This window comes from Alligator mississippiensis, chromosome 8, assembly GCF_030867095.1.
Source record: "Alligator mississippiensis isolate rAllMis1 chromosome 8, rAllMis1, whole genome shotgun sequence".
Classification (NCBI taxonomy): domain Eukaryota; kingdom Metazoa; phylum Chordata; order Crocodylia; family Alligatoridae; genus Alligator; species Alligator mississippiensis.
The window spans coordinates 49,572,067-49,589,623 of NC_081831.1; the positions used below are offsets into that span (position 1 = coordinate 49,572,067).

At 40.6% G+C, this 17,557-nt stretch overlaps 1 protein-coding gene across 2 annotated transcripts in view; it reads right to left on the reverse strand.

Moving 5' to 3' along the window:
• LOC102570037 (protocadherin-11 X-linked) overlaps window positions 1–17,557 on the reverse strand; it is a 1,294,105-nt gene that overhangs the window by 296,436 nt on the left and 980,112 nt on the right. The gene's annotated exons all lie outside the window — the stretch shown is intronic.

Genomic DNA, 17,557 nt, shown 5'->3' on the forward strand with positions numbered 1-17,557 from the left:
ACCCCCTCAGAGAACTGGTGCACCCCCTGACAGCCAGCACTCCTTACTTAGGCGATGGGAAGGGGGGGCAGGTGCCCCCCTGTGAGTGCTGGCTAGGGAGTGGAGACACCAGGTAAAGTGCTGCTGGCACTCCCGGTCTGTGTGACTGGTCGTGGGGGGAACCCCACCCGGTCAGCACAATTGGCCATGGGGGACACCCCCAGTTGCTGAGTGGCTGCTGGGGGGGGGGGGCATTTGCCCCCCCTGACTCAGGTGGCACCAGTCACCCATGCCCTCCTGCCTGCCCTATACCCCCTCCCTCCATATACTTGCATGCAGGGAGCTGCTCTCCATGCTGCCTGGCTGTGTTCTCAGCCACATGCATGTGTGCAGGCGCACACATGCATGTGGCGCCCCTAGAGTCCCATTCCTGGCAGCCCCTTGCAGGCTAGAATGCTGCCAGCCTGCAAAGGGAAACCTGCCATTTCCCAATCCCTGCACAAAGCTGCAAATCCAGGATAAATGCTGTTCTGGAATCATGCAGCCCAGGACTGGGACTTGAGGTTCCTATTCTGGGACTGTCCTACTCAATTAGGGATGGGTGGTCATCCTATTCCTACCCCTAATAACTCTGATGAAGTAAATGTCAAAAATGTAAAGTGTCAGTACCATGTGGCAAAGAAAAGAATAAATGAACTATTAAAAAAAAAGAATTATTTTTTAGCCAATCTCATGATTTTGAAGGTCTAATTTTAGTGTTTTGGTTGGCTTTGAATGTATTCCTGAAGGACTTCAAAATATGGAGAATATATTTAAGACATCTGATTCCAAATCAAAATATTTTAGAAAAATGTACACAAGCTGACCTTCCTCTCCAACTTATCTAATGTTAAACTTCAAAAAACTATGCAAAACTCATGTCATTTTCACAGCTTGAAGCACTGGTGTAAATAAATATCTGTCAATTTTTTCCTTTTATAAACATCAATTTTCACGCATTTATAACTCATTCATTAGGCTAGAATCTGGCAATACCACTTGTTATTTCAGATATATTTTTAAATATTTGCATAAATCCAATTTTAAAAAAATAAAACCACTTTTAAACTCTTCAAACAAAAGTCAAGTTAAAAAAAAAAAGTGTTAGGGGACAAATATAAAATGGGACCCAAAAAAAGAAGAAGAAAAAAAAAACTCTGCCCTCTCTTCCAAACAAGAACAAAGGCAAAACTTAACCCATCATGGGCACAGACATTTTCTCTTTGATGCTGATTGTCTATGAAAAAGGTGTTTTTTTTCAGCTGATTACCCTAGCTTGTATCTGGTGTCAGTTTTCATATCTTGTCTACAGACAGAAAGAAGGAAGTTCTGCCCTACAGGCTGTTATTTAAAAAAAAAACTTAATCTGCTGTAGAAAATGCACCTCTGTAACAAAGAGGGCTTGGCTGTATTTGGATTTAAAATAATAAATTGTGTATAATGATGATACAGAATTCTACCCAATGGAAAGAAATTGTATCTATGTGCACAGTGTAATTAAAACAACTATTTAATTAGCTGAAGATCAGATGTGAGGGAATGAAGGAAAAATAAAATGTTCCTCTTGGTTATGAAAGGAAAGTGGAGTATCATATCTCAGGCAGCTTCAGAAGTTGATATTTCTTGTAGAAAATAAAGGTCTGTATCACCTTGCCTAAACCTGCTAAAAGCTGTTACATTATGCAGGATTCTGTTACATTATGCAGGATTCACAAGTGCTCCTAGTATGAAGATGTTGTGCTATGTTCCATTATTGCTATCTACCTCTTCATGAGGTTTCTCAGTTCCTCTCTATTTTGGGGGTTTTTTTTTTTACTGATTTCAGTTTTGCATATTCGGGTTATTTTATATTAGCTATAGTATGTGTCATTTCCAGATAATGTAGAACAATTGTTCCATGATGTTTACATACTTTATAACTATGAAATAGTAATTGGAGAATCTCACTCTGGTGCTCAGTAAAAGAAGCAAAAACATTTCCATAAACATAGTAATGGTACCTTTAACAATAATTACTAGTTAGCTTTGTATGCTTATCACATGATATTTAGAGACATTGTTTGAAAAGCTGAGCTCTCTAAAGGCAAACCACAGTCTTCCAATCAGTTTTAAAGTTTAAGGGTGTTATCTTTCAAATCTTTCAAATTAAATAACTTTCATGAATTGTTCATTTCCTGTATTAGCTTTTTCCACAGCCTTAAAACATGTGCACATACCACATACCTGGATATATCCCAAAGATAGCTAATTTCATGTGGCAGAGAGGAAAATATGCAAATAAGCATGAAGAATGAAAAAGATCATTTTTGCTATCTATAATTAAACACCCACAATTCCTTTTGCACCTCCTGCATCTTCAACTACTATGTGAAATGAACAGGATGATTGTTATAACAGTATTGGACAACATCAGCAGAAATATTTTGTAAATCTACTAAATTAGTTCATGGCCAGTTTTTCTAATTTTAAGGAACTGGAATTGTGCAAAGATGCCTTAGGGCAGCAGTTCCCAATCTGTGGTATGGGTACCACCAGTGGTACACAGACAACCTGTCAGTGGTACGCATTAACAGATACATTATAATTACTTTATATGACAAAAATTTGCTGGTGTTGCTTAAGGTTGTATCTTTTTTTAAATGGTGGTGTGCAATCTGTCAGAGTTTGGGAACTTCTGCCTTAGGGAATTCACCATCCTCTCTCAGTGTCTTTCTCTTCTTTTTTTCTCCCCTGCTTATTTAGAGCTTTGATCTTCCATACTTCTCATATGAATTGCACAGTAAGAAGGAACAAGATTCCAAGGGACTAAGTCTTTCTCAAGAGCAGAGTTGTGAGGAACTCAGCTAGCAGAGCACAGATTAGTGCACTCAGACAGCAGCAGAGTTCACAGGCTCATACACCATTTGAAATAATTGGCAACTAGGATGAACAATAGCTGAAAGCATTTCCCAGCCAACACACACTGTTATTAAAGCAGTTTCACTTTGTGTTACTTGGTATACTCCATATCAAATACTGTAAAACAGGAGTGGCTAACCCACATGCCACAAGTGGCACAAGGTGCTGTTGCTGTGTGGCACATGAGCCTTGGTCCCTCAGTAAGGGGATGCACAAAAATAGAGGCAGGGGGCTCCAGACTCTGGCTGCCTAGAGTGGAGTAGAGCAGAGGTTCCCAACCCCTGGGTTGGCTGCTGGACTGGAAGTTTGGAAGTGACTTGCATGCTGCGGAACGGCGGCCAACCCTTTTTTATACTGAGTTTAAGTGACTGAATATAAAAAAGGGTTGGCTGCTGCTCCGCAGTATGCCGGTCACTTCTGGACTTCCAGTCCAGCAGCCAAGCCTCCTGCAGGCTGGCAGCCAACCCTTCGCAGCCCTGGGTTAAAAAAGTATAAAAAAGGGTTGGCTGCTGCTCCGCAGTATGCTGGTCACTTCCGAGACTGCAGTTTGCTGGTCCTCAGTTTGCCGGTCCATGGTCACTTCCAGTCTGCTGACCAGTCCACAGTCACTTTCAATCTGCATTCTAAAAAGGTTGGAAACCCCTGGAGTAGAGTGTGGGCAGCATGCTGCTACAAGAGGAGATATCAGGTGTCACTGCCAAGAGGCAGGTTAACCATTCCCTGGCCCTGGAACCACCAGTGAATTAAGGGCCCTGAGCTTTCCTGCATTCATTCTGGCACCCTAGATGCAAACTCTGGGTGTAGGCACAAGTGCAGTGCCCTGCTATAACTAAGAACACTTTGGAGGATGTGTTCTGACTTACAATGATCCCTTGGAACAAACAGAAGCTCACTGTTTTTTTTTTCCAGAGGGAGGGGAATCTAGCTGCTGGCTGCAGCCTAGAGCCAGTTTCCCCTACCAATGGCCCTTCCTCTCTCCCAGCTGTTCCCCATTTCAGGATGGAAGGGGGGAAAGGGAGGAGAGGGAGCTCTTTTAGGGGAGTCCCCATACAGACATTTTTGCCATAACTTGTTTCACTTAGTCACCTTTTAAGAGCCTTCAGGATGTCCTTGTGTTGGAGGCTGAACAGAACAGAAACAAATCTGCATTTCTGGAAAGATTCCCTATCCCTTCCTTTGTCTACTAGTACAGGTCCACATGGCTATAGCTATGGTCCTACAGGTTGTTGGAAACACTTCATGCTAGGAACAAGTTTACCAAAAGGTCCAGAGCTTATTCCCACTGGTCAGTGAAAACAGAAGCTTCTGGGAGTTCACATTTGATCCCTCCAGCACAAGCACATCCTGAAGGTTCTTAAAGGTGACTAAGTGTAAAAAAATGGCAAAAAATGTCTGTATGTTTTAAGGTTAAATTTTTAACTCAGACTGTTTGCATCACTTTCAGCTTGCTTTCATTCTCTCTACTCATCTCTGAAGTTTTGATTCTAAATTTCATACTGTTTTCATAATGTCTCAATCCATGCATTTATGCTTACACTTCTGTAAAAGAAAAAAGTGATTATATATATTTATTAATAAAATGTCATCAGATTACAGTTCTCAAATTGAGAAGTACAGTTCTCATACTCATGGATCCATTCAGTGATTTAAAAAAGTACCACAATATAACACAGAGCATGGTAAAAACCTAGGTCCCACTTTTAAATGTTTTCATGAAATAATCTATGCAATAATCCACAAGAAGTTCTACAAAGCATAAGGAAAATCATATGTCCACTGACATTTGAGTTTACAATTAAAAATGACACTAACCTCAAAGTAAAAAAAAAAACCCCAACAAACCAAGTTGTCCAAGGTAAGTTTCATTATGACTAGTGTCTGTGTTACTTTCTTCTCAAAGCACCTCAAAAGTCTCAAACCTGTCATTTCCTAAACCTCAGTAAGGATCACTCTGCTGTTATAGCTGTTGTACAAATCACGTCACACAATTAATAATTCAAGGCAGGAATTGTTTTAGTAGCCTCTGCCTCTACATGATACATCATCATCTGCCCTTCAATCAGTTGAAGTCACAGTCCACTGTCATTCAACAACTTCTTAGATGATAGTAAATGCACAGTTAAGTATCTTTTTTCCTATAGTACTGCTGTCTAGTGAAAGGCTTAATCAATCAGGCTAAATCTCCCAAAATAAAAAATGGAATATCAGCACCATTACTATTCATAGTTGAAGCTCTGGGAGCAAAATTTTTATTTAAAGGAAAGAGGGCTGACTGCCCTAAGCTTTTATTATCACAAACCTTTCTGATCTTCCCTGCCTTAACATCTGTAAACATACCATGATGGTCAAACAGGCCATGTAGAACAATGAAGAGTTATCCTTTTCTCTTTCTGAATCCAGGGCCTGGGATCAGAACTAAAAAGTAGGGATACATGATTCATCAACTTCCCTAATGCATATCAATTATTTCACTGATGATCTTCCTTATTTGTACTTAGGTAAGGACCTTGGTACATGTTGCTCTTTGAGCTACTTAAATGTTGATCCGTGTTAGTGCTAGCTTGAGTTTCGAGCAGTCCCACCTTAAAACTAAAAATCTGTCTGACTATCCCCCACCTGCACAGCTGTGACTTTCCCTTAGAGGGCTGGTGAGTCAGAAAAGGTTTCGATCCCTGGTCTAGGTGGGGTGTTGGAGAGCTTGGGGGGCGGGCAGGAAAATGAAACTGGAAGGTGGAGAGTTAATGGCATGGGGTAGGTCATGAAATGGAAGGTGGGAAGGAAATGGGGATGGGGTATGCGTGGCAAAGTGAACAAAGTCAGCCACTGAAAGATAAAATAAAGGGAAATGAAACAAAGACATTTAAGAAGGAATAAAGAAGCAGCAAATGAAAGAAAGTCTCATGTTCTAATAAATTGGAATTGGGATTATGGTGTGAGGGGTGCTGATCATGCTTCCTGGGGTTGGGAGCTGGGAGCAGTAAGGGAAGGCATTTTTGTGGGAGTTACTGCTCCTATCTCAGGAAGGAAGCCTCAGCTAAGGGGACCTGATCTGGCCCCCTGCATCATCCCTCCTAGACCCCACTTCCAGACCTGTCCACAACCTGCAATCTGGCTAGATGGTATGTGGTCTACAGGCTACTTGCATGGGGTTGCACTCCTGGGGGTGGGAAGGTCATATCCCCAGAGACAGAAGAGGGAGTTGACTTAGTGCCATAACCTCCCCCTGGGCAGTAGGCTTCAGGGAAGAAAGCAGGGCTGTGTGAAGCTTCGGGTGGTGATTTGATTTGGAAGAGATTCGGCCCAATTCAGTAGCTGAATCTCTGAATCAGAATTGAATCAGGGGACCAATTAAAAGGTCTAAATTAATTCAAAGCTCTCCAAATCTTCAGAAAAGACTCAGAGAGCTTCGATGATTCAGGCAGTCCCTGGCAGCTGCAGCACGGAGCTGCAGCTGGACTAGGAGCTGGTAAGTAGAGGCGGGGAAGGGGGGTTGGAGGAGGGGGAAGGGAACCATCAGGGGACCCCTGGCAGGCCCCATCCCCAGCCCTCCTGACCCCCACCTGCTCCCCCAGTCCCCCACCCCGTGGCTGCCCTGCCCGCCTCAGCTCCCAGTGCTTTAGAGAAAACTGCTGATTCACTGGGTGCTTCCAGGAGAAGAGGATGATCCCCACTGCCCCAAACTGCATAGGCAACTCTGCACGAGTCCCCAGTGCCCCTCTTGCTCCCCCAGCCTCCCCCATGGCTGCCCTGCCCACCCCAGCTCTGGCCCTTTAAGAAAAAAAAATGAGAAAAACCCTGGGAATCACCACTCCTGCTGTGGCCTTGGGGCTTTGCGGGGACCATAGAAGAGCCCCCCATGTGGCAGCGGGGGGCAGCAGGAATCACCCCCTGCCAGCAGGAACTGGTGAATCTGGGGGGTTTTCTCAGTTATTTTTTCCTTAAAGGGCTGGAGCTTGGGCAGTTGAGGCAGCCATGTCGGGGCTGGGAGAGTGGGGGGGGGGGGGGGCTCAGGGGCTCATGCAGAAGCCCCCATACAGTGTGGGGTAGTGGGGGGAAGCAGGGTTCACCCCCCACCCAGCAGCACCCAGTGAGCCAGGGCTTTTTTTTTTCAAAGTGCTAGGAGCTAGGGCGGGTGGGGCAGCCATTGCTGGGCTGAGAGAGCAGGCAGTGGGGGGGGCTCTGCTCCAAATCAGATTCAGCCAAATTGATTCAATCAAATTGATTGATTCAGCCAAATTGATTGAATCCATATCAAATACTACCCAAAATGGCTGAATCCAAATCAAATACTAGCCACTTTGCACAGGCCTAGTAGAAAGCCTGTCCACATAGAACAGAGAGGTGAGGGAGGGGACACTGCATCCTGGGATGCAGAAGGATTGCAATTTGAGCTTTTTGTCTTTGGGGAGTGGCCATATATTAATGGAACACAAGCTGGGTAACACATATCAGGTATAAACCTGCTCTGGAGTGGTGTACCTTTAAGCCACCTTAATTTGAGTGTGTTAATTTGTGGATAATCAGGGGGGTTAAGAGTTCCAAGAGCTATCTAAAATTAATGTGTAACACACACACACACACACATTATATATATATATATATATATATATATATATATATATATATATATATATAAAATGTGTGTGTGTGTGTGTATGTGAACAATTTATCATGTGTCCTCTTTTATTGTCTATATTTTATTAAGAGTATTTTAAAATATCTCTATTTTCTATTATTTTGTAAATTCATTTTTTTGTAATACTTTCTGTGAAGTGTGTAGAGAAGATATGGACAAAGAAATATTTGTCATGCAGGGACCAGCAGGATGTTATTGAGATCATAACATTAATCTCCAATCTATTCTTCTTTTTTAAATCAGTTGCTGATCCTAATATCTTTTTTGAAAAGTAAAATATTTTTCACACCTATGTTGAAGGCATAACACTATGAAATTAGATTGGCAAGGGGAATAAAAATATGTATACTAAATACTATACAATGCAGATGTTTTATAATACTACTTTCTTGAAAGGGGTGAAGCGTCCAATGAAAAGTTGCTATTTTACCAGTAAAGTATTGAGATTATATTTGTTATTAACCAGCTTCTCCATCATGTTTTCAGTATTTATAACACAAACAAGGGGGCGGGGGTTAATACTATTTTCCAAACTTGCCCATGGATACATCAATTTCTTGTTGTTCCTGTAGATGATGGATTTATATAGGATGCTTTGAATAGGGATAACCCTGCCTTAAGCAGATCTTTGGATTGGATGACCTATGGAGGTCTCTCCCAGACCTACTTCTCTGTGATTCTATGATTCAGTACTGCTGAGGAAAAGACAGACTTCTGAATGGAAAGGGGAAATTCCACCCTAGCCATCAATGGAAGAAAAGTCTCATCCTATAGCTTTTACCATGGGGCATGGAGATAATTTATTGCAGTGATTAGATTCTTTGGTTGAATAGGTTTATGAAGGAAATAAAACCCCATACCTATCAGAAAAAAATATTTTAAAGTGACAACAGGTCATTGAGTTGCCATTAATCTGAATGCACAGTTATATTAATATTCCATTAAACAAATAAAACTTAACAACTTTAAAGATGCATTTGCTTATGTTCTGAAAGGTATTACATGACTTGTTTGACTGTAATAGAAGGGGACTAGACAATGACCCAGAAGTCCTGTCCATTCCTATGTTCTTATGATTCAGCAGCAGCATTCAGCAATAGCACATGCCACCTCCTTTTTGGATATTCCTTGCCCTGGCACTGACAATACAGTTATCAGGATTAATATAAGTCAGCAAAAGCTTTTGATCAGCATTATACATGTCAGACAATGAAGAAAACTCTAGAGCCAGGAAAAAAAATCTATTAACTGAGAACCTCAGACCTCAGCTTATAAGGTGTAGAGAAATGGGGGAATAGGCTGATGAGTTTGAGAACAGAGGAATGGTTACAGAACCTTACTTACCACAACTTTTTGTTACTTGCCTTCTATTCTGCTATCTTTACTGATATTTATTTTTGCTTATTTTTTCCACAGTGGGAAGGAGGTTCCTTTGGACTTGGAAAAGAGAGGGGCTTATGTTTCATGCTGCATCTGGTCACTGTGCTGCCATGGCTTTTCTGGTTAGCAGTCTCAGAATGCAGTGTAACAACACCCAAATTCTGCCTTACTTTCCTAGACTTCCTAAATTTCAAAATAAAAGAAGGGGGTAGGAGGGATTTTTTTTTCATATTACAAATCAAAATGAAAGAAAGAGCTACACATGAGAGAGATAAGACTTTTGGCCTAGGGAAAACTGTATCGAGTGTTGCTGGAAGGCATTCCTATCACACTGCCACAAGCTACCTTTCTTTTTCTCTATTTCCCAATGTTCTGTGTCACAGCAAGAGAAATTTATCATCTGACTTTCCACTCTCTTCTTTGCTGGCTTCTTCCCCCAAGTAAAAACAAGTAGAACTTCATTAAAAAGATTTTTCTGCCTTCTATGAACAAAAAACAGAAATGTGCAGCAATGCAATTTACCCAAGGCTGTGGAGTAAATCATTGCTAAGCTATGATTAGTGCCTCAGAGTTCTCAGTTCTTAGGCCTTTGCTCCTGCCTCCATAGCCTGAGCTATTTGGTCTCAAATTCTGGTTTGCAAGCCTCTTCTGGAGGTGGTCAGAACTGTCATGGTCTGCCAGAGCTCTTGTTATGATGATATACAGAAACAAATTCACAGCCCTTCTAGGAATCATTAAGTCCTCTGACCAGCCCCATATCAACAATTTTTGAGCATTTCTTATTCAACATTAAGGAGGCATGAAGCCATTGAGGTACAAATGAGTTAAAGACAAGTTCATTCAACTTACTGGGACTAGACCTTGAAGGGGAGATGGACTAGAAGCTAGTTTAGGAACCTGAAGGCACATCTGCATGAGACATGGGGTGTGCAGTAGCCGAATAATATTGTGGAGTAGCATGTCACAACACTTATAGTGCTAATACAGTATTGTGCAGTATTATTAAGCTACTGTGCAACAGAGTCACTTAAAAGATATTTGCCAGCACTACTATGCAGTGATTCTGGTTACTGAGCATTTATTTAGTATTTGATTATACAAGTACTAAATAAAGGTGCAGTAGCATCTCATGCAGACTCACCCTAGGTGACTGAAACTAAGTGGGGTGGCAATCAATACTTCTCCCCTGCCGTATTAGGAAAAGGAAGAAATAAAGGAAAAGTTAGTAACTAGCTTAGGAAGAAAGGAGAAATGAGATAGGAACAATATTTTTTAGTTGCTGTACAAGTACCTTAATTGCATGTTCCTCAGTACAGCACTGTCAAAAGAATAGGGTTGTTTTAGATATTTATTTGGAAAAATAAGTGGTGACACTTCAAAGGTTTCTGTATCACAGGAACTTGACATCAGGAGGCTGGAAAAAGAAATGATCTGCATGAGTCTCTCTATAGAGAATTGGTTCTCAACCTTTTTTAACTTGAGGCACCCCTCATTAGACTTGACACACCTGTCATGAGTCTCAAGGCACCCCTCCCTAACTATTGTGAATTCAGTGCCACCCAATTTCAAAAATTAATTTATACATTTTATTATACATTTATTTTTATTTTCACCACTTGTTTCTTGAAAGGGGTGAAGCTTCCAGTGACAATTTACTCTTACAAGTGAAGTATTGAGATGATATTTGTTATTAACCAGCTTCTCCATCATGTTTTCAGTATTTATAACACAAACAAGGGTTATTTTTAAATGATTTTCAAACTTGCCCATGGATACATCAATTTCTTTTGTGTTTACTGATGTAGCTGAACTCCAAAGGTGACCTAGTTTAACAACATGAGCAAACGGCCAGATATTGTTACTTCCACCTGCCAGACCTTTAGAATCTGCTCAGAAAAGCCCTGCCCTGCATCTGCAAAAGAAATTTTATCTTAATCCTGCGAGGCCCTCTTGGTGTGGGTTTAGGGTTTGCCATTTCAGAGGTGACTTGTCCAAGTAAAAGCTGTACATACATTTTTCTCCTTAAACCCTACAGAATTTGCATGAAAAATCCTAGTTGATGTTTTCACATCTCATGGCATCCTTGAAATATTGAGCAACACCCCAGGATGCCACAGCATCCTTGCTGAGAATTACTGCTCTAGAGCAAAGTGTTCTATGGTTAACTATGGTGGGCAACCTTCAGATTTCCTGCAACTAAGTATTAATTCAGACTTGCCTTTGTTTAGAAACCAGTCACACATGACTATTTCAGGCCAGAAAAATAACACACACAAGCTTAGTATTCCTAGCTAATTTACAGCTGCACCATGCACTGGTTAAATTAGCAGAGATGGGATATGTTTGGATGTACAAGAACAATGTCTGCTAGGAATTGGAGTGATTAAGTTGATTAATTAACAGATAGTTATCCTAATTCCTTTTTGTGGATGAACTTGTGCTTAATTGCTTTCCCTACAGAGAAAAAATAGTCAGGTAAAAATTAATGGAAACACCCTGGCTTTATACACATGTCTGTAGTGTTATCATAAAGCAATGGAGACATTAGATTATTAATTCCCAGTGGAGTTTTTCCCTCTTTTAATCCTGAAGCAATCACAAAGGAAAATAGAAACTGATGTCTGTAATCTTAATTCACTAACTAGACCCTTTGATCATTCCAACTTGCTACAAAATTACATTTAAGCAAGTTTTACAGAATTATGCAGCTTTTTGACAAATAGAAATACCTGCTCCTCACCCCGCACCCCTGTATTCTGAAATAGCAATTTTCTTACAAGCATTTTCAGTAAATATACTAATAGTTAGAAACCCACTACCTAACACTTAGTAAAAGCCTTGGTAGGCAACCCGCTCTAAAGACTCTGAAAAGAAATACTAAGTGAAATTGAATCTCAACAATGTAGGCAAACACTCTGGTGAGTAACTTGATCCTCATTACTCAAGGATGCTTCTGCACAGCTCCTGTCCCAGTACTGGCTGATGCAGTGTGCCATTGTCTTACCACTTCATGCTGTGTTCAGTTACTTAGGGCATGTAGGAAGAGATGCAGTATAATCTCTGTATCACACTGTCAGTGGTTCATCCTTTGTTTTTGGTCACAGAAGCATGCTGCTTATGGCAATTCCTGTTCCTACCTTAACTTGTTTGTCCAATTTTTGTGGAGATGGGAGTAAAGTGACTAACAAGAGAAGAAATCTGCTATGGTTTCATCAGTGCACAGCCTGCAGGAGTTTATGTGCTATTCTTACTAGTTAGGCCTTGTTCTATAATTAGACTGATGATACAAATTCATTTTCTGATGTATCATGCTATATACATTATTGAAAATATACCTTTTATTACAGATCCTGTAAGAGGCTCTATAGGGCTCTACACTATTCTCAATTTCACATTTTTCATGTAAAGTGCAAAAAACGCCCCCAAAAAGCAGTTTCTGCAAACCCTGCAAAAATGACGATGCCTGTGATTTTGGCGCAGAATTGCCAAAAAGAAAGAAAAACTTACTAAAAATAAAATGCTGGTTTCCTAGTAGGAGCCAGTGGTCCTCAGGGCTGCTACAACCCAGCCTTGCAACTTGTTGGTGAGGGTGAGGGGAAGACACTGGCATGAAAGGAAACAGCAAAGATAGTGACTTTCCCCTGCCCTTCACTGCTGATTGGCCAAGAGGGCTGCCCTTCACACGGCTCCACCCCCCTCCATCAATAAGCAGCAAGGGGTGGCCAAAGGATGGGGCAGCATGATGGGCTGCCTGTGAAAATGGCATTATGCTCTGCGAGCAGGGCTGTGGTTTTTCTGTCAATTCAGCAGGAATTAAGTAGATCCCTAGTTATAGATTTTGCAAAATTGTAATCTCTTATAGGGAATTATAGGGAAAGTAGGACCCTAGTGTTTTTGCACTGCAACATCAGTGCATTTAGTCATTGGATTGTATTAAGTACTACCCATATAAGTCATTTGTCTATTTTTACAAAGTTACATAAGTATAAAGTGGCGTTCCACTATACTGCTTACAAACAGTGAAAAGATATTTTAATAAAACAAGAGCTATGAAAGTAGAGATCCATCGTTAGCGTAACAGAGTCACGGCAGCAACTCTGTTACTAAAAAAGGGCGACAGCTGAGGATGATTACCATGGCAGGGCCACACCCACGACAGCCAATGAGGCTCCGGAAGGAGGAATAAGGCGAGGAAGCCGGAAGGAGGTTGCCTTCGGGCACCTCTACATTGAGAGAAGTGGGCGAGGAGCCCAGTGACCAAGGACCCGCAGAAAGGTCAAGAGATCAGGACCCACCACGCAGACGGCGACCAGTGGATCGATGTCCTTTGAGTTACTGTCAGCCCGAACAAACAACTGTTGCGGCGAGTCCCGGGGAAAAGGAGTGGCGATGCGGCGAAAGCCGCATCTGCGAGTCTGGGTGCAGCGGGGCTGTCCGGGAGAAAAGGGCGTGGGGAAGGAACGCCCTACCCTGACCGGGAGAAGCAGGAACCTGAGCCCTCACCCGGAGAGAGAAAGAGAGAGTGAGAAAAAGAAGAGAGAAAAGAGAAAGGGAAAACAAGCAAAGAGCCGCGATACGCAAGCCAAGACACAATGACGCCAGGGAAGCCTGGTATCGGCATTAAACAGCCGCTAACGAGGCAATTAGCGGCTGATCACTGAAACTGCCTCTGATATTTGACGTCTGAGCCAGACGACCAGGATCCCCGGTACTCCAGAGAGTCCTCGGTGGGAGGGGGGTCTGGCAACTGCTCCTTCTCATTTTCTACTAAAGTTCCTAGAGGCAGAGGGTGAGACCCTATTAAGAGCAATAAAGCAGCTACATCAGAATTCGAGCATGCGTGGTCCTTCACGCGGGTACCCGTGGTACTAACATCACCTCCCTTCCCCCAATTTTGTTTAAAGATCGAAGTCGTGGCGGGCGAGAATAGCGGGGTACAAGGGTACCCAGCTCGAACCCTCTGACAGTTAGGAAAATGACACATTCAAATTGAGTGAGCCTTAAATGGGACTGAATGTAAAAAGAGATTTTTGTTTCAACTGTTTTTTGGATAAACACCTCAACTAGTAGCATTTTTTCCAAACCTCTATAGTCTGTAAAGCTCAGGAGAATAGACATACATTAATAAGTATTCTACTATCCCCTCATTATGGCTAGACTGGAAACAAAGCATAAATAAGCCTATCATATTCTTGCACACAGATTTCCTCATTCTTCTGTATACAGAAAAGCAGAAACTACTGACATATATATCTAACTATTTGAATCTAAAAACAAAACACCATGGTTATGGATTGAGGCCAGTTCTATTTCATTAATATTTATTTGTTTTTATCAATTTATTACAAGAATTCAGCCATGCATTGGGAGTAGCCAAAAAACTCATGCAGCACATGGCTCATTACTCAATGCAACACAAAACAAACTTAAATAACACTCTGGGAACATGCTGGCCTCTTCAGACTGCTCCCCCCACACACACTTTTCAGGCTTTCTGCACTTATGTGTTTAACCTCATACCTGTCAAACTGCTCATTTTATGCCAATTGATTTGAGACCATACCTCTTTGTTGTGTGTACTACAATACTTAGCAGTGTGACCTTGCTGCTTCAACAGTGCATGTCTTTTTGTCTTATTATATTTAGGGTTTAGCACATTTTGTAGAAAAGTCCAAAACATGTATTATATAAAATGTTTGCAAACCCACACAGCTATGGGTTAACAGCCCCCTCTAATTCACATTGTTTAAATACAATTTCAATCACGGTCTTGATGAGAAGCCAGTGACTAAATCAATGGAACCACCCAGTTCTATTCACCATTTTTTTTCTGCAGTTTATACTTGGAAAATTAAATCTCTCAAAGGAAACTTGAAAATGTGGCTCTCTGATATTTGTTTAGCTAGATAGTATCTAGGAGACAAAGGTTTGCTTATCGTCAGGTCTCAGCTTTTCTGATTGCAATCTCATTCACTTGTCCTTGGCATGTTGCATTTGCTATGACCTCCAGCTTGTTAAATATTCAGCAGAAAGTTTATGGACTTTTCCATAACCTTGATTAAAAGCCTATGGGGAACCTGAATACTTGGGGAGGAGTGGGGGGAGAGAACATCATTTGAAAAGCAACTTGAGTACTCCATGCTGATTTCAGTTTCACTAATACTGATAATCAACACTCAAAGGCATACAGATGAGGCTAGAGGTAAAATACAAAGTCATTCTTTCCTTTTTTAATAGTTATTGTATTACCATGCTAAATAGGGCTTTTGACATATAACTTGATTTATATAAGTAGAATTTTAGAGGGAGGAGTAACTGTGGTTATTGCCTAGTCAGTTAGTACTTGATTTAGCACTCCCCTCTCTCACCTGGGGCAACAACATAGTCCTTATTTAAAGGAACAATGAAACAAAAACTGAAGCAGTCTCTTCTCAACAATGAGATATGATCATACTTAGCATTTTTATATAACTTCTTAATTACTGAGTGTTTTGTATCTATCAATCAAACACCCCTAAATATTCTACTTTTCTTCTCAAGTTATATATTGGGGTTAAAGAGACATAACAGCTATGAATTGTGGAGTGAAACAAGGTCAAGTTAAGGGACATTAGACTCAAAAGATCCTGTCTCATTTTATACCAGTAGATGACAATTTCTGAAATGAAATTTTACAAAAGTAAAAAAGAGAAATGTATTTTTCTTTCATTATTAACATCTTCTATTTAATCATCTTTAGATGGAGTGACTTGTAATAAAAATATTATATATATATATCCAAATATATGTACAGACTACTTTTTAAGATAATCACACACACACACTATCCACCAAAGTTTATGTGAATGAACTATACATGTAGTACGTTTATCATGATCTTTAGACTAATGTTGCAAACCTTCAAGCAGTTATGCTCTTAAAAGTACACTACTTAATTTTTTTTTTTCTGTAGCTTATCATTGCATGTAAGTCCTTAATCCTACTAAAACATATTTGGCCTTGAATTCATTTAAACTATTCTTAACATGTTAACCAAATCTCCGCAGGATCAGGACTTAACATCAAACAGATAAAAAAGTACAGCTTACCTACATCTTCACTATTATTTACATATCATAGGCATGTCCCCATGAATGTACACATGCTGCAAAACCCCGTTTGCAGTGCATCAAACCACATGTGGCACATGTGCACATGTTTGCCATGCTGCTAATTTGCAGCATGGTGGGGTTCTTTTACACCACTAAAAAAAGCAGCACAATGCATGTGACAGCAGTGTATGCCACCAGAAAGATAGTGTGTGGCTGGAGTGTGGCTGGCTAGACCCACACTAGCTGATGAGGCCCCAAACACCTGGTTCACCATCACGGCTGCCCCAGAAGGCCACCTAGGACAGCAGGTAAGGCTGCTGAGGCCAGTCCAAGTGCTTGCCCCAGCCTCCCCTATCCCACCTGGGGCAATATGCCTCATGCTGGAATGCGCACGCAGGGGTATGTCCAGGGACAAATAGCAGTGGCACAAATATGTGCCACCACTATTTGTGCCACAGGGAATGCACATGCGCAAGCTCATTGGGACACGTCCCTTTGTGCTGTTTGTCAGTTTCAGTTACAAGGATACTTTACTTAGAGCATATATTCATTTTTACCTATGTGATTAAATAAAGTGAGAAACCTTTTGGTTTGATTACTGCTTCCTATACCAGTCTTCATCTTTCTACAAACATCTGAAATTTCCTTCTTGAAAATATCCTTGGCAGGAAACTGACACCAAGTTAAGATTCAGTTGTGTGTTAATGAGAGAGGTTATGTATACAATTTGTCCCCATATCTGCAAATAGAGATCTAATTTTCAAAGCAACCCCCCACAACCCCGTTAAACAAGAAAAAATACAAAGCAATTTAGAGCAAAATGCTTTTCATAACCTTAATGGAGAAGCACTACCAGAACTTCTATAATTTTATATCTAAAGATTATTTTCAATAAGAAATGTAGTTTAATGAAAAGGGAGCAAATCGATGTAACATTTATTTTTATACTTGCTTTGGGAATTCTTCTATTGACCTCTTCTAGGAAGACATCATTCTTTAATGGTTTTTATACATTTGTTTTACTAAACATCTTTCAATTTCTGGAATAAAATTTTCCTTTTTTATGAGGAAAATAGGAAAGTTGGGGAATAAAAGGAATTCACTAGCTAAATACTTATTTGTAAATTGTTCATCTACCAAAAATATATATATTTCTGACAGGATAGCCAATCTCTTGTACTTATTTCATGATTGTTAACTTACATATAGAGTAACTGAAAAATACACTGTCTGGTTAAGCTAAAAATAATATACAGAGATGCTTTGTAGTTTCAAGTTGGACTTTAACATTACTAACTGATGTCTAAACAGTGAAGAACCTACCAAATAGGACAGTCTTACCATAAATGTATTATATACATAGGAAGAAGTATACTTATATTTAAAGCTGCCCAGTACCTTATATTATAATATTAAATTTACCATTGCTTTCAACTTTGCCAGACTTAAACTGTTTGGATGAAATTCTTCATTCTGGGTTTCTGCTTAAACACATTTTTTGGGGGGGGTGGGGATTGGGGGGAAGGAGTTGGGA